At 37.8% G+C, this 25,146-nt stretch overlaps 1 protein-coding gene across 8 annotated transcripts in view; it reads left to right on the plus strand.

The window, feature by feature from the left end:
* CDH18 (cadherin 18) overlaps window positions 1-25,146 on the plus strand; it is a 337,159-nt gene that overhangs the window by 148,785 nt on the left and 163,228 nt on the right. The window lies entirely within an intron of this gene.

Here is a 25,146-nt window from a genome sequence, read left to right on the forward strand (position 1 = left end):
AGGTATGCACAATGAATTTGCCAATTGTCTATGTATAATTTCTCTGTTTATTATTAAAAAAAAAATATATAAATAGGACAAAGATTTTAAAATATGATAAAATAGCATTTTTTTCTTAGCTCAGCTAAATGTTTCAGTGAGTGCAGCTGATCCTTTTACATCAGGTTCTAGAACCTCAAATGCATGGGGCTTAACTATGTCACTGCTAAAGACTTTGCCAGACTATTTCAGAATAAGATTCAGTTCTGCTTCAGGGAATATTATAAATACAGTCTAAGCTCTATAGGGTAGTCATTCCACTTTGAGGTTAGGGTGGAAAAGGGCTCCTCCAAAGGTGTGTTACTTGTTGCAGTTCCTCAGAAGCGTGTGAGAACAAGCATCCCTGCATTTATGTTTTGACATATATAATGAGCTTCAGGCATAAAGCTCATGCTGATGCAGTTGTAGGCTGGCCAAATGAAGTCTAGTTTATCATGTGTAATGTTGTTTGTATAGCTTGGGTTTTAAATTTCCATTAAAATAACACAAAACTGTATATATAGCTTTATTGCAAGATATATGACAGATGGAGCTTTTCTCCCCCTTGAATACTGTCTTTCAGCTTTATGATAGAATTTTTTATTGCATAATCTAGTTGAGTCTTGATTTCCGTAATGAAAATTGCAAAAAACATTGAATATGAGGGGTAAAGAAACATGGTTAATGGGAATGAAGACATGGAAAAGGAATTAATTCCTTTTTAGTTTGCCTTCAGGTTGAGAATCCTGAAAATTCTATCTTAGAGTGTTAAAAATATCCAAGGAAACCGGTAGCTTCTGAAATCACAGATGTCTGGTAGCAAGGGCTTTCAAATTTGAACAGGGGCTTTCAAATCTGAACTAAAAATAGCAAATGGAGCATCTGTATTTAAGATACTGTTAACACAAAGACCAAAAAAAACCCATTTAGTTATGCCAACCTTGGTAGAATACCAAGTATTTCAGCATAGTGAAAGTTGTTGAGATTTGTGCAGAAAATGTAAACTGAGGAAGGGCCTTTCTAAGTGGAAATAGTGGGTTGCATTGAAAGAGAAACTTTTAGAACAGGTAAGGGGATGAGGAGATACATTACCAAGCCCATCTTAGATTAATTAATATTTTCATGACTGATTTTTGAATAGAAGAAACATTTTACAAACATGTTGCTGATGCAAAGCTATGCAGGAAAATTAAAATGTTGTCTGGAAAGAGCTAGGTAGCGTGAATAAGGTTTGGATATGGAGATACAGAGTAAATTTCAGGACCACAATGTGATAAGGCTCTTACAGAACAATATCATGCATTTCTGTTATACACTACTGTTGCCAGTTGTAAGTGACAGAGGAAGAGAAAGATCTGGTCACCAGATTAATTATTGCTTCTACTGTCATATCTTGAAGGTAAATATGATACTAAGCTGCAAAAGCTGAGATAATCTAAATAGTGTTTAAGTGATACTGAAGCCATTGTGGGAGATAATGTTGACCTGTTTACTGCTCTGATTACTTTTGGCCAAGAGAAATGAATTTATATACGAAGCTATACAGAGAAAATTGAATGCTATGGTTGTGGTGGTGGTGGAGAATAAAGTATAATTACTCCCCCAAACAGTGGAAAGCACATATTATTCTATAAATACATTTCAGACCACAAGGGAAAGAGAAGAGCTATTTAAGTTGATTTGCCTTTTTTCTTGAAAAAAATGAGGTTTTGGTGGCCATGGCTTAATTTAGAATGGAAATAAGAAAACAAGTCAGAATCCTGAAAGAGTCTACTAGTAGGAAGAGTGAAAACAAAAATCCAAAGACATTTCAAAGTAAAACATGCTCATCTTTATGAAAGCACTAACCGACATGACTGCATGCAAGAACATAGGTCTGGATTCAGTGAGCTGAAGGATGGTCCCTTTCAATTTCGTGTTCCTGGGATAGCATTATATACCTTCTTTCATCCTCTGACCATGATATTAATGCTACAGTTACAAACGTCAATGAATAAGATTTCTTTTAATCCTTTGTGGTTAGAATGTGGCTACATGCCTTGTTTGGGGACATTTCTTCCTCTGCACTTACCTTTTTTTTCCCCTTTTCCTCAAAGAATTCCCTGTGCTGTTCATAATTTTCTGCTCCGAGTATTTCATGTTAGTAAGCTCATTTTTGCACAAGCTTTGTGGAACTTAGAAGCATCTGTACTCTATTTCCCATTTGTTTTAGTGATTCTGATGACCTGATTTATTGCAAAGCTCAATCATATTAGCTTAAGCATGTATTTTTAATTCAGAAAAAAAGGAAAGCCCGGCTGAGCCTGACATAATAGTAATAATTAGCAAAATTTCAGTAGTGGTCATTGTGCATGAGTTCCTTTTCATTCTGAAAAATCGCGGTTTTACTGATGTTGCATTTAATTGTACACACTTCATTAAGGTCTCAATTCTACATGCCTTTAATTTGACAAGAGGGTTTCATGCAAAGCCCCTCAGCTTATGAAGGAAGGCTATATGAGGGGTGCCATTTCATTCCAGGCTTCTGTTATGTGGCAGCATGCTATCAGTTCTGTCAGTTACTAATCCTGTAGAAGACTGCTTCACTGGTGAGAGTTTTGCCATTTGAGATCTGTCCTTTCACATTTTTCACACCCAGTTTGGGAGTAACATCACAGAAAGCAGAGTCGTTATGTACGATACTGTTATAATGATTACAGTCATTGTCATGGAAATGCACACCAAGGACAAGAATAGGGTAGGCCTGCAATGAAAATGGTAAGGTTTCACATTCTTATTGTGAAGTGGCTGTCAAGAGGATGGATTAATTTACTGCCATCATCTGTTATACAGCAAGTGTTAGGACAACAAGTCATCATTCTATTTTAATATAAAGCATATCCCCGTTCCTGTAGTCATTATTTCTTTTCTCTAAAAATGTCATTTGGAGACTGGAAATCTGTATAAAATTAATCTGTGTTTGCCATAGTCAGAAGGTTTTTATAGGAACATGGCAAAACACAGGTCCTAGAAAAACGAGGTTGTGGTAGGAAGGAGAAATTATCCTTTTGTAGGTGTTGAGTATTTTCTGTGGTTATGGGATTATTGAAACTGTTCCCTGCTGTTGCACTGGGGATAGGTTTTTGATGTTTCAGTGTATGTTTTCCTGAACAAACAACTCCAAATACAGTTTTGTGTTAAAAAAGTTATCTTTAAAGAATATAAAACTACAATGACTTATTCTTCTAAAATGATGGATTATTTGGGGAGGGTTTCTTGAAAACTTTCCAATAATCAATAGTGTCTAACAATGCTAGTTCTGACAGACTCCTCATCTGTGGGTGCAAGTATGTGTGTGGGGGGTACAATGAAGAAACTGGAAATTTGATTAAGTGGGAACAAGTATCCTTGTCTCAATTAAGCAGTTTTAATGCACAAAACCGAGCTATCAGCTACATGAGACTTCCTGACTTCTGCATCTCTCTGACAAAAATTATTCTAATGAAAACATAGCTGTGAGCGCCGGAAGGGGCAGGGTTAGTGAATGCAACGTGGTCTGGTGAGGAGTTCGGTACTGACTGCACCAGCTCAGAGGAACAATAATTCTCCTGAGAAAACGGGGGAAAAAAATTCCTCATATAGGGCTGCAAGCGTTAACATATCTCAGTTGCCATGGCTGATATAGTTTGCATTTCTCTCACATTTTCTGCATGCTTCCAGGTTAGATAATTCATGTGTCAGGATATAGAAAACAAATAACAAATAAAGAATTTTAGGAAAGAAGAGAAACAGAGTACATGTTTCAATCCATAACATTCTTCATTTTGAATTTTCACACCTCTCTGTCTCCAGAAGGTCTGTTTCTTCTGATATTTCTAAAAAGTGACTTGCACTGGAAGCAGATCTTAACTACGCATTCACTGTTCTTTTTACTTTGGAGAGAAAAGTAAATGTGCAGTGGTAATGGGAAAATCAGTGTTGGTTTGAGGCTGAGTGAGTCATGCTATTAGAAGGAATAGCACAGGAATATAACAAACAAGACTGACACTTGATTTCTCTGTGGAATCTCTGAAATACTAAATATATACCTCTTAATCCACTTCAGATGTCCTCCGAAGTTAAATAGGAATGGGTTTTCATGAAAAAACACACAGAGTTGAATATGCGTGCATTTTTCTTCACAAATTTGGGGGATAGGGGAGTGACAATTTACTTAGTTCTTACATTTCACATACCTGAGTTCAAAAACACTTTCGGATTTGTGTTGATGGGGGAGATAAGGAAGTATGGAACAGTTAGAAATGAGTGTGAATACAGGAAGGGGAAGAGGAAAATAACAGTTTTAAAAATGCCCAGAAATGATTGGACTGGAAGTTAGATTAGGAAGCATATCGCAGGTCTTTTGTTGCATTTGCAAGATAGTAATTCTAGTAATTTGTTATTTTACTCTTTGAAACAGAAATACAGCATAACAGAGTTGTCATTCAAAATTCTGTTTCACATGCGGTGACATGTCATTGCAATAAATTAGTTCTAATACAGTAAAGTTAATCTAATCTTCCCTGATCATATCAATTTCACATCTCAGATTTAATGACAGTAAGGGGAAAATAAGTATACCTTAGTAAAAACAGAAGTGGAGTTCTACAATTAAAGTGCCTCTATGCAATGTCAGAGGCATACGTAAAATAAAGCATATCATGCTTCAGCATTTTACATATAAACAAACAGTTCAAAACTTTATTCTGATAAAAAAGTGTTGTTCTTTTGTGATAAAGAAAATGAAAATGTAGATCTAAAGATTTTACATATGGCTTGTTACCCATTTTCATACCTTCGTAAAAAAGCATACAAGTGGCTTAGCATCTAGAATAACACACATCTCATTTTCTACCTTTTAGCTTGCCAGTCTCACAAGTAATTATTTAGATGAAATCATTTTCTCTATAGGTATTTAAAACGTGGTAACAATAGCAACCTATATAGCACAGATTTTTCAGTTCTTTTATGTACTTTAGTTGCTTCTTTAAAATTTTATACTACAATAGACCTATGTAGAAAATAAAAAGGAGAGGGATTTTGGCTCAGCAGTCTTTAATTTCACATATTTCATGTGTCTAGTGTGAAAAAGATTAACTTTTTATTTCTTCCAGGGCTCTTAGAAAGGGAAAAGTTGAACACTGAATGAATACACTTAATATTTCAGCAAAGATTTAGCTTCACGATTTTTAATGCCATTTAAGACTGATATGTCTCCAGCTTCTTCCAAAGGACCTCTCAGCAAATCTGTGCAAGACTGAGATTATAGGTCTTTGCACTGAAAAAGTAGAAGTTTGTATATTTAACATATCCCCTTTCATTTAAAAAAACACCCCAACATAACAAACCAAAAAACCACTCCTTGGTGTGACGGTTTCTCCATAGGTCACTGACTTCAGATTTTATAGTACTTTCTCTTTACTTCTGTCTTATGGTTTTCTGCTCTCTGATTACTCAAAATCATGTTCTTCCCAATTACAGCATTTTCATTGCATTAGACTGCTAACCTCAGATTTTACAGTACTTTTAATCTGTTTTGAACTTTTTATGCTTTTCCGCTCTCTGGTTGCTCAGGTCCTAATTCTTGTCACCCTTACTGTTGCTAAATAACGTTTTGATTCAGTGCCATCAGAGTTGGTGGAAAGCTGACACTGATCATATAGGACAGTGCAGATTTTTTTATTCTCTTTTCTGTCTCCCACAGTTGCTCAGGGAGCAGCCTTACCAAGAAACAGAGGAAATTTGCCCTTTCCATCTTAACTACTGTGATCAAATCTGAGATCACTATTGCACATTATATGGTCCTATAATCACGTTAGCCATCTTGTTTTCTACTGTATTTTTACAAAAAGATAACTCAAGACTGTTGTGAACCTAAACACTTTTCAAAATAAAAATGCACACGTGTAGTTGCTTTTTATGAGTTCTGTTGACACAGACAGCCCCCGCTGCTGCCTCCATGCTGATAGTAGTCCTAGCTTTATTCAACAACTGTTAGTTGGTTACTTTTTGAGAGGTTGAGTGCACATTACTCAAGTTCTGCAAGTCACAGAATGCTGTGGCTCTTCAGATTGTTTTTATTACTTTTAAAGTGGAATCTCTCAACATTCAAAGTTTATTTGGGGGAAAATCAAACTCGAGAGAAGAGAGTGCTTTCATCAGCCTGGTCAGTTTAACTTTCCTCTACCGTGTTCAGTTGTATCTAGAGGTTTCCTGAAGCACAGCACTGGTGCTGCAGCCCTTGGACAGAAAATGGCTGCGCACAGACTGACAAGGGCAGTGTGACCTAACAGACCAACCAAACAGAAAAGCATGAATGTGTACCAAAGACCTAATCCAAAAACATGGGATAAAGTGTTTACCTGGTTTAACTTCACTTAAGTCTGATTTAAAGAACGAAGTCAAAATTTCTTAGTGACTGAGTATCCTTTATTGGCAGCACTGGATGCACGGGGGATCCTTCCGCCTAACGTGCATGTCTAAAGTAACTGTCTATCTTATATTTATACAATAAAACAATGAATATTCAATTAACGCCTATACGTATTCATTACCTAACCCCGCCTACTCTCGCTTTGTATGTTAATTAGCTTATCAGTCCTTTGTGCTTAAGCAAATTCCTCCAAGAATTGTGGGCAGGGGTCTTCATGACACGGGCGGTGGTCTCTGGGAGGAAGGCCGTAGGTCTTCCTCATGGTGTACTTTTCACCTTTTGCCTGGTATGTGATGGTTTTGCAAGTTTGCAGTGTTCTTATCGGTCTGAGCTAATTTATGTCCTTGTCGACCATCTGTTTCTTCTGCTTGTTTCTTTTAGTCGCTCCCTCTAGATAGCTTAGAAACAGGCCCCTTGTTAGAGAAAGTTAAAGAAAGAGAAACAGACTCCTTCTTTCATCAGTTATTTCATTAATTATTTCTTTCAGACTATGGTTACATGACCTAATTACTATACCTACATTCTTTGAGTAAATATAAGTTCTTAGCCTTGGTACAGGGCTGTACAGAGGATTTCATAGCAGCTTTTGTTGTGCAACTACTAGTTTCATTAGAATGTATTTCTTATATTCATTATATTTTAACTACAAGGTTTATTCTATCCTAAAGTGAATTCATACAATATCAAGTCAATGTGGAATTGCACCAAGAAGAAACTTGGTTTTTTATGTCAAAACACTGACATTGATCTGCTATGTTAAAGCAGTAACTGTTTTTGTGGGGAAGCTTTATACAGTCTGTTGGTTCCATATTGCAAAATGTTGCTGTGTGGAGAATGTTATTTCAATTAATGGTTCAAAACAGTTTTGTCAAGGTGATCTAATCTTGCCCACGATTCTTGTGGACTGGAAAAGTCTGTGTAAAACTTGACGTCTCTTTTTTTTTATTTATTCTTTACATTTTACCTTTTTGCAATTTTGACACACCAGCACCTGAAGTTCTGTGACTTTTACATTTTTTTGACATTGAACTCTGCAGGTGAAACCAACATCTTTTAGATGGAACTGCCATTTCTCATTTAAATGTTTTAGCAGCAGTTGTTTGTGGGGAAAGCCAGCCTTGTTCCTACCTAGCCTTGTTCCTTCCATTGTTCTGATTTTCATCATGTTTTGGTTTTACACGGCGGGGGGCAGAGGGGAAGGGGGCAGCCCTGTGAGGCGGTGCCGGGGCTGCCCCGTGCCGGGCACAGCCGGTTCCAGCCGGTTCCAGGCGGCTCCACCGGCCCCAGCGCAGGGCACCGCTGAGCCCCGCAGCCAGGGGCGGGCGCCTCGGGGAAAGCCGGGCTGAGAAAGGGCAAAACGGTGCCCGGCAGCCAGGGCTGAGGGCAACGGGGTGAGAAACAGCCCGGCCAGCCCCGAGGGGGGAGCGGGAGGGGGCAGGGGGCTCCGGGCGCCCCCGCACAGACACCCCCGCGGGCCCGGGGCAGCCCCCGGCGGGCGGGTGGTTCCCTGCGGCCCCTGGGAAGGGCCCAGCCGGAGCTGGGCACAGCTGAGGAGGAAGGGGGGCAGAGAGGGGCTGCTGTGAGCGTCCCCCATTCCCCACCCCGTGTACCCTTGGAAGGAAGAGGTAGAGGAGTCAGGAGTGAAGGTGAGCCTGGGAAGAAGGGCGGTGTGGGAGAAAGGCTTTTTTTTCTTCTTCTTCTTTTTTTTTTTTTTTTTTTTTTTCCCTCTCACTATCCTACTCTGTTTTAATTGGCAGTAAAATAAATGCGTTTTTCTCATGTTGAATATGTTTGGTAATTGGTCAGTGATCTACCTGTCCTCATCTCATACCATGAGCTATTTTCCCTCTTATTTTCTCCCATGTCTCATTGAGGAAGGGGGAGTGAGAGAGCACTTGGGTTGGTATCCAGCAGGCAGCCACAGATGACCCACCGCAAAGTTGGTGTCGTACAGCTTGCTTTCTCATTAATTTCATGTTTAACTTATGCCATACTCTGTATGCATTGCTTCTGTCAATTGTTATATCAAAATTATGTAAAATACCAAAATATTTAGTTTTATTAAAAAAAACAAACAACACAAAACCCCAAAAAAACAGTAGTTGTGTCAGTTACATCCATAATAAGATGTAGCAATGAGGAAATAAAGATAATTCTACACTACTTTATATTCATCCTGAACTTGGTAACTTCATTTTTGGAGATACTTGCCAGCTAATCTTAAATCAATGAGTGATGAAGCTGAAGTTATGCTGAGAAAGTCATGAAATAGCATGACCGTTACTTCTCAAGTACCTTCTCAAACTTATTTTAAAGAGGTGCTCATTCATGTTCATTGCCTGTATAACTTTTCACAACCACATGCTTGTTGTGTTTTTAAAGATGTTGCTGCATCATTTGGCTATTCAATATATTTTACCAATTAATTTGAGATGTATTTATAAAAGGAAGTGTTAGTTAGACTTTCACTTGACTTGTTTATATAATGACAGGAACACTTCTTAAATGATTGAAACTTTAGATTAAATATTCCTGTCATACCAAGATACAAAGATTTTAAAAGTCCAGGAAGATGAACATGAGGATTAAGCAAAGAGAATGCATATCACCACAGTTGGGTATTTTCTCCTTTTTTTTTTTATTTAGAACAATGTGACAAATGAAACCATGTAAAACATGCCTTAGCAGGAAGATACCCTCTTTTTCTAAAGGTGGAGATGTCTGTAAAAGAACAGGGATTTCAGGTCTAGCAGCTTATTAATTCATCTCAAAATGTAGGAAAAAAGGAGTACGAGACTGTAGTATTCCTAGACTCATAGTGACGTTTACAGAGGGTTATTTATGCAGTGTATTCTGTAAGGCACTAAAGGGAACGACTCATTGGCTGGTTTTGAATGTTGCCTTCTCAGCAGTTGCTGCTTTGCCTTATTAGGTGCTTCGCCTACACGTCATCTTTCAGTTGTTGTATCAAAATTATGTGTAATGCTAAAATTGTAATTCTTTGTGTTCTAGATGACATGCACAATTTTTAATGACAAAAAATTTTCAGACAATACGAAGTAAAGCAGGAGATCAGAGGTTTAAATTTAAAACTTATCCATTGTTTATAATAATGTAACACAGAGTCTGTGAAACTAAAACCACAGTGGTGAATTTTCAGTTTAATCACCTTTCTAAATATGTAATTTCTAAAATTCATAGGTTTGTGAGGTTTTTTTCTAGTTGTAGTGGAAAACACCAGCATGTAAAAATAAGAAAGCAGTGTTTTCAGGTTTTCTTCATGGGTTTTCTGCTTATCAGGATTAACTCTAGTTGGTTCTTGACAAACATTTTTCATTTAAATAGTTATTCTCAGAAGTTTATCAGCTGCAACTTAAAGAATATATTGTAAGTAACAATGAAAAGAACACAAATACTTCTGTTTGGAAAGAAAATGCAGAGGTGATACCAGCATTCAGAATATGCTCAACAATTTACAGTCAAGAACCTGAGCAGAGTTAAATCTGCATGTCCGGGGTTAATACCTTTAAAGTCATCTTTTGTATTGTGTGTGTGTATATACACACACACAAACTGTGATCTTGGGTCCATTTGCTGAAGAGTCTATTCCATTCAGAATCTGGATGAGGTTTTCTAAAAGACAGGTTGCTTGTGTGGAGCTGTTCGAGGCAGGAGATAGGACAGTTGGAAAGATGTCTCTCTGCAGAATGGTATTATTAAAGGACTTGGAGAATAAGCTCACCAGAAGAGATTGTTGTAAGTCTGTTATTCAAGAGTAGCAGTGTAGGTGTCCTGTATGTTGAACATTTGTATCGAACCTTCATTTTTCCTTTTAGAATAGTTTGAAATTTTCCATTAGGTTACAAACAATTCCTAGTCATCAGGGATGATAGTTTATATTCATAAATTTAGACTTGGGATTTACCTTGCGTTTAGTGTATAATTAATTTGTGGGGCATGGGGAATCGATATGTCCTTGTCTGTGGTGGTGTCAGATATGTGTAACCTTAACTGTTGCCAAAAATGTATTTGTTTGGTTTGTTATCTTCCAGTGAATTGGCATACTAGATACTTAAGGTATCAGTATAAATAATACAATCTGTCAAAGTCTCATATTAAAACCATACAAATAATTACATTTCTGCTGAAGAGATCTTTTCATATTAGTCAGAAGACCTACTTGAGCCATTCTTGTGATAATGTGTTGATAATAAAAGAGTGCTATCCACAAACAGAACCATTCCTTTAACTCGGGAAAACCTGTTTAGGAAGCGTTTTCTGTATATGTCTCTCTGCAGAATGTCTCTACCAAACAAATAGAAAAGCTTGTAATTAATATAAATATAGTATCTTTTCAAATACATGGCCCGTTTTTATTTTTAGTAAGCTTTTAATATGTTTGTATGTGCTATATTTATTTTGCTACTTAATTTTAATTATAAACTTTAATTGTAAAATTCAATGCTATCCTAAAGAGGTATCATTTTGGACCTGCTAAAATATTACATAAGCAATGTTTCCACACCCTTGGTATATGAATATTTTCTATTTGAAAGCCTTGAGTCAAATCATGACAACATAACCATTTCAACAAATCGGAGAGCATCTGTGTGGATGTTTCAGATGTAATATTAACACTACAAGAACATTGTCCTTACCCTGCTGCCTGGAATAACAAAGCTGCTGCTGACATGTTGAGGGTGTTCAGGTAATTCTAAGACAGGAAAAATGGAGCAGTAATGGGGAACTTCACTTACTCCCTGGAAGGAAGGATAAATTTTACATTGAGGTTGAAAGGGTCTAACCGTAATAAATGATAGCTTCATAAACTATATAGTTATCAAATCTCCAAAAGGAGAACTAATGGTAAACTTGGCCTTAAGTAATGCTGAAAGCAAATGCAGGGCACCTGCCAGAAAGGCGTGAAGGGCTAAAGGAAGTTGGAATGACTAAATAGCACAGTACAGAGGGCAAATAAAGGCAGAGTCTTTTAAGAAGTGTGCTTGTTTCCAAATGAGAGGAATAGAAAGGACTGAGAAATCTTGCATGTTAATTGTAAAGCACAGCAACCCATCAAAGAAAGTTTGAGGAAAAACTTGTAATGAAAAAAAAATACTCTTCTTTAGAAACATCAGGATGAGGAGGACTACCAGAAAGTCTTGGGCCAAAAGGCAGTTGGGGTATAAAAGTTATAAAGGGAGAAAAACAAGGCAGAAAGCTGAAAGAATTTAAATATTTTTTTACCATGGGAGACCCTGGGGAGCACAGCAGACATTTTCTGAGGAATGCATCAAAGAAAGAATCTCAAATTGAGGTGCTGTGGAAGAGGCTTTGGTACAAATCAGCAAATGAACAGGATGTGTGATTCATAAATCACATGCACCTAGTGCAGTAATCCAAGAAGAAATACCTAACCCAATAACTTTAGTTACTAATATCTAAAACTACGTTGATATCTGGGAACCAAAGTGTGCAGTGGTATCAATATAACAAACAAACAAAAAAAACTCAAAAAAAAAGCACCCAAACCTGGCTTGTGGGAAAAGAAATGCCATTTCACATTTGAAACTTTGTGGAAAGCGGGGTGAATAGCCAGGTGAAAAAATTGCATTAATTATAATAAGCTATTGAGAACAATAAATAGGAGAGACCAACCATAAAGAAATGCAATACAGGGATCCTCCAAGAGTGACTGAAATTCAATACAAATAAGTGTAGAATGGGGCACATGAGCAGCAGCTGAGTTGAGCAGTTTTAACTGAGTTGACAAGTACCACTCATTAACAAGACTGTAAGGTTATATGGGGCTGTAAGATAAACCTCCATCAACTAAGTGCTTAGAAACAATCCGATAAACAACTGAATATGAGAAACCAGGAAGGGGGAAAATAGAACCAACACACCACCAAGAATCTTACTGTATAAATCCACAGGGCACCTGTGTTTCAAATGCAAAAGATAATCACAATGTTCTTATCCTTTCCCCCAGTCTAGCAAAAGCAACATTTCTGTGAAGGGCTACAAGGGTGATCTAATGTATAGAACAGTTTCTGTATGAGAAGCGACTAATTAGACTGTCAACAGTCACCTTTATTTGAGAAACTCCATATTTTCTATTAATAACTTCAATTCTCGATTTAAAGTGTTTATTTACAGCTTTTGTGTTTCTGAGTACAGGATTCTTTGTGGGAAGGAACTGCTTTGCTGTTGTGGAAGTAGTGTGAGGAACACCTGATTAGGGGAGGGCTCTTCTGACTGAAAAAGAGACAAAGTGGGTTGGATAGTTGCCTAGACAGTCAGGAGTACTGTGAGGAATGTGAATCAGGAATGATTTTTCACTTTACTTTCCTTCTCTCCCATAAGCAGTAGGAGTCATCCCAAAAATATGACAGACTAGAAACAAAGAAAATAATGCAGTTCTTCATGTATGAAATTGGTAAAACTGCTTAGTATGGGATGGTTTGATGTTTAATGCCACATCGGTGTTCCTAAGTAGTTTCTCAATAATGAATTGAAGTAATTCAGCAGATAAAACGCACGGCATGTTGAGATTAAGAGCAATCCACAGTTTCACAGAAAATCTATGCATTCAATAAGTCAGAGCTGCATATCCATAAATGGATAGCTGAGCTTTGGCTCAGATAAATATTAAGAAAAATCATGTTTGCCGTGCACACACCTATATCACAAGGATTTCTTTTCAACTATTATTGCAAGCTTGATTGTGTTGGAGGCTGTTACTGATGAACTCAGCATTTCCAGTCCATTCTCCCTTCTTAGATAACTTATCTTGCACATGTCTATAATACCATGAGTAAATCTTGTTTTAAGTTTCATTTGGAGGAGGTAGTTTCTCCATTTTTCCTCTATATTGTAAGAAATCATTGTGGCATGTTTCTTTCAGAGCACAAGAAATACATTCATTATAGGTAATTTTCATAATTAAAGCAAACTAGCAATTTACAGTGACTCATTCAAGGTTTGTTTTTATTTAAATCATTAATCATAAGGATCGTGTTGGGGTGCAGATTCCAGGTAAATGCTGAAATGTATGCATGGTAGTATTGCTTATAACATTAACTATGGTTTGTGGGGAAAAAAGAATAACCCCAAAAAACCCTTCCATCGTACAAGTGACTAGTGATACTCAGTAGCTCCAATTGAGTGCACTGTTTATGAATTGAATCATATTGTTGGCTTGTTTGATTTGTTTCTTTCCAGTTTTGACTTCAGGCAGTAGACATTTGGTACTTCCAGAAAATCAGATCCCACTGAGAAGCCTCTGTGTAGGAACCCTAAATCAGCAACACTGGGAATTCTCTTCCTTCTATATATTCATTTATAAAAAGCATAACTAAATGTGAGAATTCTGTAATAACTCTTAGTTATGTGGCTGCTTTCTTACTAATTTAGCTATTAACATTTACCTTGAACTAGACTCTTTCATCTATTACGTATCATTTCCCCTTTGTATCCACTGCAGAAATCAGAGACACTTCTGTGTCCCTGAAAAATAATGACTTCTCTGACTTCACTATGGGAGTTGATAGTTACTTACATTGGTTAGTAGTAGCAGAAAGAACACATGTCGCCTAATCAGCCAGCATATACAAATGTACTTGATGAAATCAAGAACTTAGACTAACGTTCCTGTTTCTTTCACAAAAGAGACATACTATTAGAGTAGCAATACATAATGCCAGCATTAATATGAAGTAACCTTACTGTGGCTACAGTGTCATATGCCATGCACAAGTCCAAGTAGTCAGTTGATCTTCCCTGATCTACGAACACTGTAACCCCATCATTTGTCAGGCACACTTTGCCCTTAGCAAAGCCATGTTGACTGTCACAAAAAAATAAAAATAATCTCCTTATTTTCAATTACCTTAGCATAGTTTCCAGCAGGATCTGCTCCATGATCTTGCCTAGCAGCAAGGTAAAACTAACCAGCCTGTAGTTCCCCAGGTCTTCCTTTTTTCTGTTGTTAAAAGTGAGGGTTAAGTTTCCCCTTTTCAATTCAGTGGGAACTTCACCGAACTGCCATGACTTCTCAAATATGATGGATAGTGGCTTGCTCACTTCATCTGCCAGTTCCCTCAGGACCCTTGGATGCATTTCATCAGGTCCCATGGACTTATGCACCTTCAGGTTCCTTAGATGATCTTGAATCTGATCTTCTCCTACAGTGGGTGGTTCTTCATTCTCCTGGTCTCCCTTCCTTCGCTCTCTGTGACTGGGCCAGTGCGGCTGGAGCACTTGCTGGTGAAGACTGGGGCAATAAAGTTGTTGAGTACCTTAGCCTTCTGCAAGTCCCAGGTAACCAGGTCTCCTGTTTCCTTCCAGAGAGGGCCCATGCTTTCCCTGGTCTTCCTTTTATCAACGACGTATCTATAGAAACTTCTTGCCTTTGATGACCCTAGCCAGATTGAATTATCAGGGCTTTAGCTTTCCCTAACCTGGTCCCTTGCTGCTCAAAGAACTTGTCTGTATTCCTCCCAGACCATCTGTCCTTTTTTCTCCACTCTGTAGGCTTCCTTTTCCTGTTTGATTTTGTCTAGGAGCCCCTTGTTCATCCATGCAGGCGTTCTGGTGTTTTTCCTGACGACTACTTTTTGTTGGGACATGTTGCTCCTGAGCTTGGAGAAGATGATCCTTGAATGTTAACCAGCTGCCTTTGGCCCCTTTTGCCTCCAGGGCTTTATCCCACGGTATTCTACCAAGCAGATCCCTGAAGAGATCAATGCCTGCTCCACTGAATTCCAGGGTAGTGACTGTTGTAGTTGCTGTGTGCCCACCTTGCTGCCCTAAGGATCTTGACATTCATCATTTTATGGTCACTGCAGCCAAGGCTGCCCTTGAGCTTTGCATTCCCCACCAGCCCCGCCTTGCTGGTGAGAACAGCATGACACCTCTCCTCATTGGCTCGTGTATCACTTGGAGGGGGGAGTTATCATCAGTTATCATCAACTCATTCCAGGAACCTCCTGTATTGCCTGTGCCCTGCTCTGTTGTCCCTCCAACAGGTATTGGGGTGGTTGAAGTCGCCCATGAGAACTGCGGTTTGTGAATGAGGTCGCTCCTATCTGTCTATAGAGGACCTTATCTGCTCAGTCGTCCTGGTTGGGCAGCCTGTAGCAAACCCCTGCTATAATGTCACCTGTCCCTGCCCTCCCTTTGATCCTGACCCATGAGCTCTCAGTTGGCTCCTCATCCATCCCCTGGCAGAGCTCCATGCACCCCAGCTGGTCATTGACATAGGTGGTGGTTGGTCATGATTGTCTGTGCCCACCCCTCCCTTCTGGGCTTTTATTCCTCTTCTTCCCTTCTTCATTACAATTGTTATTGTAATTTCTGTGTTGTATGTAATTGCTGGCTGGGGATAAACCATGACGAGAGCATGCTTCTGAAACTTAGTTTTGTAAAGAGTTCAGCTGAGGCACGTAACAAGAAGCTTGGGGTTTTTTTGCCCCAGCATTTATGTAAAAAAAAAAAAAAAAAAATTAAAAATTAATTAATTCCAAAGTTTATTCCTCACCTTTGATTCAGTTGAGTTGCATCTTTCCAGACCTCTTGCTCTAACACATACCCCCAAATATGTATGGAATGGCAGTCAGTTTTCCCGGCTCTTGTAACACAACAGGAAAATATTTTCTACTCCAGACAGATGCAGAGTTGTTACCAGTATGTACTCAAATATGGCTGAAGGCATAATCTTGGAACATAAAACAAGGGAATTAACAAGCAGCGTTGTACTCTGAAATGTTCATGACTCCACTGAAGCTTATAATTAGCAGGCAGCCATGTCGTGTAAAAAAACGAGGGCTGTGCACCTGCCATTTCTTTGTCGTCTTCTCCTAAGTGCAGATACTCTATTGAGAGAAATCTTCATTGCTACAGTCTTGATTTAGTAGAACATAAGCACTAAAGTGTTGGAGATCTTCAGCTTACTAGACAGTAGCATGTCCCATGATAATTAATTACATCTAATATTAACACACTGAAGAGATTTATGTGGTTATACTGTGTTGCTGAACAACTCTAGCAAACCATATTAATGTGACAATAATCTGAATTTCAGAGTCTGGCTTCTCAGCTGATGTAAATGGCATATCATTGGATTTGTTCTCTAAATTATATTTGAAGATCTTGCTAGTTCTGTAGAGAATCAAGGAAAATTGTATACAATGCAGTTCTATGTTGGAGTTTGTGTCCTAGTCGCCGTTTATTTAATGAAGCCTCTGAAGAGTTTCTGACAGGAACCAGTTTTAAGTTTAGTCTATGAAGCTATCCCAGAGTGGAGATGATGAATCAGCTTTGTATGGTAGGATATTTGTGGAAGCACATGTGTAATGACATGTGAAGAACTTGGTTTCTTTTCTTAGTTATTGTGGAAAATACCATGTGGAGCAGAAGTGCATGGGACTTGTCTTTGGCTATGCAGAACTTGTTTTGTAATTCCTATAAATTTCCTGAATCTGCACATCACTAAGATTTGCCTAGATTATTTTTTTTCTTGTTGCCTTTCCAGTTAAAACAGTTGCGAATCTGAAATTAGCTGTGGTTCTGAAAATGAAATTAAACTACAGAAGCTTTGGGCTTTATCTTAATTGATTATTTCTACTTTCTGTGAATTCTGGAGAACCCTAACTGACCTGAGAAAGGTTCCTGAGCGTTGCAGCAATGTTCTATGGTTTTTATTAACATTCAGCTGGCAAGCAGAAGCTAAACTTGGAATTGACTTTTGTTTGATAGGTTTCTGTTACATGGAGGTGGCAGGACCTGGGTGAGGTAATGGGTAAAAGTATCTGTGTTACTCACGCACAGGGAGTTTCAAACAGTGCAAAGGGACTATTCTCACCCATTCTTCAGAGCTGGGATGCTTATCAGAGGACACACTGAGAAGCTGTGTGACTGGATTAATCATGTGTCAGATGTACAACAAATAAACCATGATTAATTAATTAATTAACCATCATGTTTATTGATTAGGTGAGTTGTGAGTGTCTTGATTTATGGCTCGTAATAGTGAATTTACTTTACTGACAAGGATGAAAATTGAGCACTGAAGACATTTGTTTGCACATGTTTATGAACCTCCAGATGAGGGAGAAGAAATGACTCCCAGTTAAATTAAAAATTTAACTATAGGACTGGAAAATGAAATGTGCATAGTAGAATAAGTTTTTCTTTTTCTGCTTAAGCCAATTACAGATGTGCAACAAGAAGATGAGTGTTATATTTTGTATACATTTCACTGTTCCTTTTAATTTCCTCTTTTGTCAGAGATGTCAATAATATTTTTATGGGTCAGATTCTCACATGGTATTTTTTACATAGGATATGACACTCTTTCTCTCTCTTATTAAGAGAGAAAGGTATCCTCTGCTTTGAGGAATTTGATAGTATTCTGAGGGCAGGGTGGCAGTGGGAGGCGACAGCATCTGGAATCGGTAGTTGGAACAGCAGAGAGCATGGCTGAAGGGTACTCCCTTGACTGACAGCAGTGGTTTTTTTGCCTGCTCCAGGATACTGTTAGCTCCCAGTCTCCTGTGCAGTGCAAGCAGTGCATTCTCTCATAGCTTAGGACAGCAAGAAGGACCACACATGGAGCAGTGGCGAGTCATGAGCCAAAAGAGGGAGAAAGGACAAGGCACAGTTATGTGCAAGAGAACTTGATGAGAAGGGACTGACAGCCAGAGCTGGAAGCATGAGCACTGTGAAAGGAGGGTAAACCTTCAAATCAGTTTTGACTTCACCATTTATTTGCTATCAAATTACCAGCTGCAATTATGAACCTGAATGAATGATCCTGATTTAAATTATGCTGTCACCTTTCTTAGATCTTCGGATTACCAGGACAGTGGAAAGGAGTATTACTTAAATAAGAGTCAGTACTGTTACTTTTTTGATAGCATCTATGAGTTGAGCAGCCCTATTGACTGACATCTTCCACAGTTGTAACATTGCTCTTTTTAAAAATAATTATACCACCTCCCATGCCCCCTGTTTTTAGGGTATCCATCAGTGTACAAGTGCCTGTGAGCATTAGCATTGTTTCTTTCTGTCCTACCTGATAGCTGCAAAAGGAAAAGAAGAAGCTTTTGCCATGCCTTGCTTAAAAATGAGAAAAGATGGAACCTCTCCTAATGGAAGGATCCCCAAGTATTTGGGGAGGTCTTACTTCTCTGTTGGAATGGTGAGCAAGTGAGAAGGGCACATGTAATAATTAAGTATGTATCCCTGTGAGTACAAAATGTGTTCTTTTCTTTAAATGTGCCTCCATAATAAAGCCTCACCTCACTTCTGTTGTTGTTTTCAAAAGTGGTGAAGTTCTTTTGATGAGCTTGCATTGTGCATAAAGTGTGTGTGCAGAATATAGCAGAACATTGCCTTGTAATATGTATATTTTATATATATCATTAAGAAAGAGTAATTAACACATGATCAATGCTCTAAATGCTAGCATTACTGAAACGATCACACGTTATTTTTGTATGTAAGGATATTCATATGGGGGCTAATCCTAGACATAAATACAAGTATCTGTTTTAACAAACATAAGAAAATGGATAAATCTGTTATTTGTCAAACCTTACACCTCTTAAGAAATTTGAGCTAGAACAATCTGTCTTACAAGATGCTTGGTTTTTTGCAGATCTTATTTGGCTCAAGAAAAACATGTTGTAGTATTTCAGCGCTCATGCCTGTAAGATAAATCAAGTGTTGCTGACATACAATGAAATAATGATTCCCTGAAAAAATTGGACCCTTTTTCACCCCTTTATAAATGCTGCTATTGAATGTTAGACTCTGATTTATTCATAGAACTGAACTAGTTTACCTATAATCAAGGCAAGATCACAGATTAGGAGGAGATGATTTGTATGTGAAATAGCGAAAATGTTTTTTTTAAAAGGCCACAGTATTGCAGATCAGGAAGAAACTTCAACAGAGATCATCCATTCCATAACCATAGCCCACTATAAGACCAGCCATGGTGAAACTTTCCTAACAGATTTTTGTCTACTCTGTCTCATTTAATCAGTACTCTTTTGCATCATCTCATTCATTCATTTATTTTCTCTTGTGCTCTCATTTTTTTGGGTTTTTTTGGTGGTTATTTTTGTGGTTTTGTTGGGTTGTTTTGTTTGTTTGTTTTTTTATCTAAGATGGTTGCCCATATGTCAGAGTTGCTCGTATATTAACTACTGAAAATACGTACAAAAGTTGAGGATGCTGGAGCGAAATAACTATAGTCATCACAAAGTAAAATGAAGTGATATCCAGAACTTATTAGCTAGAATTTTTTGTCTAACTTAAAATGATTGTTAAGGGCATAGGATATCAAAAACTGTCCTAAGAGTCCCCAGTGTGGTATGGTGCATGCTGGACATTCCAGGGCCCGTGTGGTTGTTTTCTGGAACCCCTAAGCCAATGCAGCTTTTGCAGAGAGAGGTATCCCTTCCATGTGGAGGCTTCTTGAAGAACATGTATAGACTATTAGAGAAAAAGTATTTTGAATCTTGGGTTGGTAGGTAGTAGTTCTGATAACAAATTCCACTTTCCTTTACCAGCTAAGGTTGTGAAGTATCACCTCTCTCACCTTCTGCATGAGGCAGGGGAGCACAGCCATGAAAATAATTTGTTCCTTTACCTTGAAGAATAACGGTTTTATTGTCTAAAGAAGTGAACAACTAAGGGAAGCACTCCAGGTTGGGGAGGAGGTTGAGGAAGGTGTTACGTAAAACACCTTTGAGTTATTGCGATAACAAGTTATGTTTTTAACAAGCTTTTTTAACAGTGGAACATAGAAGTTTTTCCCCTCCCTGCTGTTGGCAATTGGATAATATTAACAAAAATGTTAATAAGTTTATTATTACTGGAGAGGATTTTCCACAATAGGAGAGAGAAGAGTATTTTTTGTGACCAGACCAGTTTGGCAAAAATCTTCCATTCGTTACTAAACATATACTGGAACTGAAATTGAAAGCTAGTTGAAAATGTTTTTTGGATGTATTGATACACAGTAAGCCATGCTTACTGCTGGTCAGAGGTAGGTAGGAAAAATCCATATTCACTAGAAGAAATCTGCTGATTGTCAGGTAGTATTCATTCCACAGGCTTCTGTTTTTTCCAGGAACATTTCTCAGACCAAATGAAACTTGAAAAATAATTATTTTAAATAAGGAGAAAAAGCATTACAGAACTCACAAAATGTAGCATGAGGGGTGTTTGTAATGTAAGAAGTAAAAGTACACAGACAAATGTAAAGCTATAACATTACATCTATAAAACAGAAATGGGATTAATCTGTAGCTAGGTGTGCTAATCCAATGTATTGTGAGCCAGGAAAGCATTTTCCGGAATTTCATCATTAATTATATTCTGCTTTCACAAGGCTTTACTTGTCCTTGAGCATTTTGATAATTTCACAAGCAAGTATTCCCTTCAAATGCTAATCTTCTGAATAACACCATGATACTGAAAGCACTACATCCAGAGAGGCGATAAATAGCATGCAAACTCATGCTTTACTGAATGTCTGTGTCCTTGGTGTCTTTCTGCAAAGCTGTTATCACAGCCATATCATGTGCTTTAAACTGAGTGCTGGAAGCTTTTTTTCTTCTTTATGTTAGAAATAAATGTAGAATTGTGAAAAATACCTTAATTCTCCATTTAAAAGAAAAGGCAAAATGAGAGTTCAGTATTCTAAAGTATTTGTATTTCTGAGCTGTCTTTCTCAACTTCATCAAGATTGCATGTGTGCTGTAGATGTAAATAGATGCGCATCTGCCTTCACAGAATTAAATCTTTTGTTGTGGAGGGGCAGGTCATGTTTTTAAACTGAAAATGCATTTGTTGCCAACCCATGGAGCCTTTGCATGTGTTTAGGAAAGGCTAAAACACAGATGGTCCTGAGACAAAGAACTCCCTAACTTTTAATTGTTTACTGTAATGAAAATTCCACATTAACTACCAGAATTCTAAATACAGTTTTGGTTTTGTTTTGTTTTCTTGTTTCTTTCTTTTTTTTTTTTTTTCTATTAAAAAATTATGTGTTGAATCATACAGGAGTGATAAGTGCATAAATTCTTATACTTATTAAGGAATATTTATCTATTGCTGCAAATTACACTTTTTTTGCCATAAATGTTTCTATAACCCTCTGTTCACTGCAGGATTTTGCACCCAGTCATCCTCCCAGAATTCTCCATATCATTCAGCAAAAAATTTAAACACCAGACCAGAGGTTGATGTTTAGATTTTCATGTGCCCTTGGCATCACAGTTTATCAGTGCATTCAGCGTGAATGCAGTTAGAGATGGGCTTTTAGGAACTGTAGTGCATATGGAGCGTACAAACAGATGAGTGTTACAAGCTAGGATGCATAAGAGAACACAAGGTAAATGAGGGAAAACCAAAAGAAAGTGAAGAGCCATGATAGTAGTTTCTGAAACATAGAGGGATGTAAGATAGCCTGAAAGACCTGAGCGGAAAGCTTGATCAGATGAGGATGTGATATCCTGGGCTGAGGAGTGGGACTTCTGCAATTTTGGAGTAAAGATTTAATAAAGTAAACCATCTGCAGTTTCTGGAAAAAAAAAAAAAAACCAAACCAAAACAAAACCAAACAAAACCAAACCAAAAGCCAAAAAGTAACTCTGAAAACTCTGAACTCTTCACTTCAGAAAGCTTCTTCCACCGTGTACACTGCAGCTCAGAATTCAGCTTGGTTGAGAGGTCACTGCTCCTGTCCTGACCTTGCTTACACAGACAGCTGGGCCTAAGCAAGCAGTTAATAAGGTAATAGCCATCTAATGTTTTGAGAACAATCTTATCCTGCCATTCCTGGCCTAGTGTGAATTAACACTTGAAGAGGTTTAACCCCAGGCAGCAATTAAGCCTTGTACTACTTAGTGCCTAAGTAGTTTAGCTACCTGATGTCTGCAGATGTTGCTGACAGCTGAAGGATTATCATTTGTTAGCTCAATAGGCCTTCATCCTCAGAACAGGACATGTTATCTCCTTTTATTCCTTTTTAATTTGATTTGAATTTAGTCCAGAGTCTGAAGAGGGAACAACTCTAATATCTGTGTCCAGGTAGCCTGCCATTACTTCAGTGGTATATGAGTAGAGCTGTTTTGACATGGCAAAACATTGCATGCTGTTCTGGTTTCGGCTGGGATAGACTTGTTTTTCTTCCTGGTGGCTAGTGCAGTGCTGTGTGGGAACAGTGTTGATAATATGCTGGTTTTGTTTGTTGCTGGATGGTGTTTGTACTGGGAGGGGACACAGCCAGGTCAGCCGATCTGAACTAGCCAAAGAGATATTCCATACCATGGGATGTCATGCTGGGTGTATAAACTGGGGCGGTTGGCCGGGACTGCCGATCATTGTGCAGGGACTGGCCTGGGTGTTGGTCAGTGAGTGATGAGCAGTTGTATTGAGCATCACTTGTTTTCTCCCTTCCCTTTGGATTTAATCCGTTTCCCCTTCTCTCTCGCTTTCTTATAACTGTTACTGTTATCATCAATATTATTCTTTTGTTTTTATTTTATTTCAGTTATTAAATTGTTCTTATCTCAACCCTTGAGAGTTTTACATTCCTTCCCAATTCTCCTCCCCACCCATCTGGGGGAGGAGTGAGTGAGTAAGAGGCTGTGTGGAGCTTAGTTACCAGCTGAGGTTAAACCATGACACATACCCATGTCAACGTGATTGGCTCCAGAAATGCCAAATACTTCAGAGACAGTAAAACAATCAAATTCTTGAAAATATAATCAAATAATTTTAGTGCTCTTTTACAGGTCATCTAACCTCAGACACAGGAGATTATTCCACCACACCTCCACCCACCCACCCCCTCCTTCAGTTCTGAAAATCTGAGGTCGGAAATGACAAGTTTCTCCCTTTATGTTGTTACCTAGGTTTATTTTAAGATTTATATCTTGTCATATGTGTGTGTATATATATATATATATGATACATAATACGTGCATTGTAAATCAAAGAAAACATCTTTGAAATTCATGTTTATTGTTGAAACAATAGCTGTTTTCCTTAGTTTTATGTACCAGTGTTTATGGTCTGATCCAGAGTCCACTGGCATCAGTGGGATTTCCTTCATGTTCTGTATTTCATAATTCAAAATAAAGGAACAGTGTCAGTCAAAGTGATAAGCAGCAATTCTGAGCCCACTCCAAATAAATAAATACTTCTCCCTGTGTAAATCATAAGGACCTGTGGAATTCAGACCACAGGATATTTGTAAGGAAAAGTACTTAGTATGATTTTTTAATTTTTTATTTTTTTTAAAAAAGAGCAACCATTTGATGATTAAAGAAAAATAAACATTTTAAATACATTATTTTTTCTGGTTTTGTAGTTCTATACATCTGTTGGAAAAGTCAACATCAAATGAGGAAAGTTTGAAAATTTAGTTTTGAAACATGTTTTTCACAAATTACAAAATGTGATATAAGACATCTGCAGCATTTTTAATATGAATCATTTTAGAAGTTGTTGTAAGATAGATAAAAAGTCACTCTCAAATCCAAACTGATTCAGTGCTAGTGTTACCAGACTCTCATGGAAATAATTTGTGCCTGATCTCCAGAATGTGGATTTTTTTCCTGCAAGTTAGGTCAACCCAGGAATTTATCCTTCTGAAAGACAAAACGTCTCTCATTGGCATTTACAGAGGAATAGTTTTGATATGATGTTTCTTGCTTAACTTCTCCGTCAGCATTTGTTGTGACACTTAGTAATTATTCTGTAGGTTTACTCCTCATTGGCACACAAGAAATTCTCTGTGATGTGCATTTGTGCCTGAACAAAGATTTTATTTACATTAACAGAGGGAGTGGGAGGCAAGAGGCATTTTTGTTTTTCTCCAGTTTTCTTGAGCACGCCTTTAGTGAATATGATACTTACTACAGTTCCAACATTTGTCTCAGTTTTTTTTAGTTCTCATAGTACAGAATTGTTAGGGTTGGAAGGAACATGTTTCCAGATGATTGAATAATGTTAAAAATCATCACTTGGGGGAGGGGGGGGGAAGTTGAGCTTTTATCAAAATAAAATTTTTGCTCCCTAACTAGCAGTCTGCACTGTACCATGAACTCTGATGTTAGGGCTATACTGCACCAGTGAACATAGTACTAGATTATTCCTGATGTGGAATAAATCGTATTTTAGTAATATGAGGAATATTCAGTTATTTTATGATGATGAGTGGAAACTTGTATTCAGTTATTCACTAGGTGTTTGAAGTACCAAGCTTTTTTTTTTTTTTTTTCTGAAAAAGAATAAATGTTTTTGAACTTTGTACCATTGGTGAAATTTGATTAGAAAAAAGACATGGGGAGATCAGAATCGGATCCCCAAGGTCTTCTGCTAGGCCATATGGGCACTTCCTTCTGGGCTTCTTCAATGTAAAGGAGACAGTCTGTTGGGGTAAATATGTTAATGAATTAACTGTACATCCAGAAGAGACTGCAGGGACTCTATTGACACCTCCTTGTACAGCTAGTGAGAGTATCTAGTAACAGATATATTAATGGTCATTATAATTACTTCCTGAAATGAACTCTGTTTAAATTAATTTCCCCTATCATTTTACAGATACTGCATTATTTGCACCTAACTATTTCTTGGCAGCCAGTAGCTTTAGA

Source organism: Falco cherrug, chromosome 3, assembly GCF_023634085.1.
Source record: "Falco cherrug isolate bFalChe1 chromosome 3, bFalChe1.pri, whole genome shotgun sequence".
NCBI classification, from domain to species: domain Eukaryota; kingdom Metazoa; phylum Chordata; class Aves; order Falconiformes; family Falconidae; genus Falco; species Falco cherrug.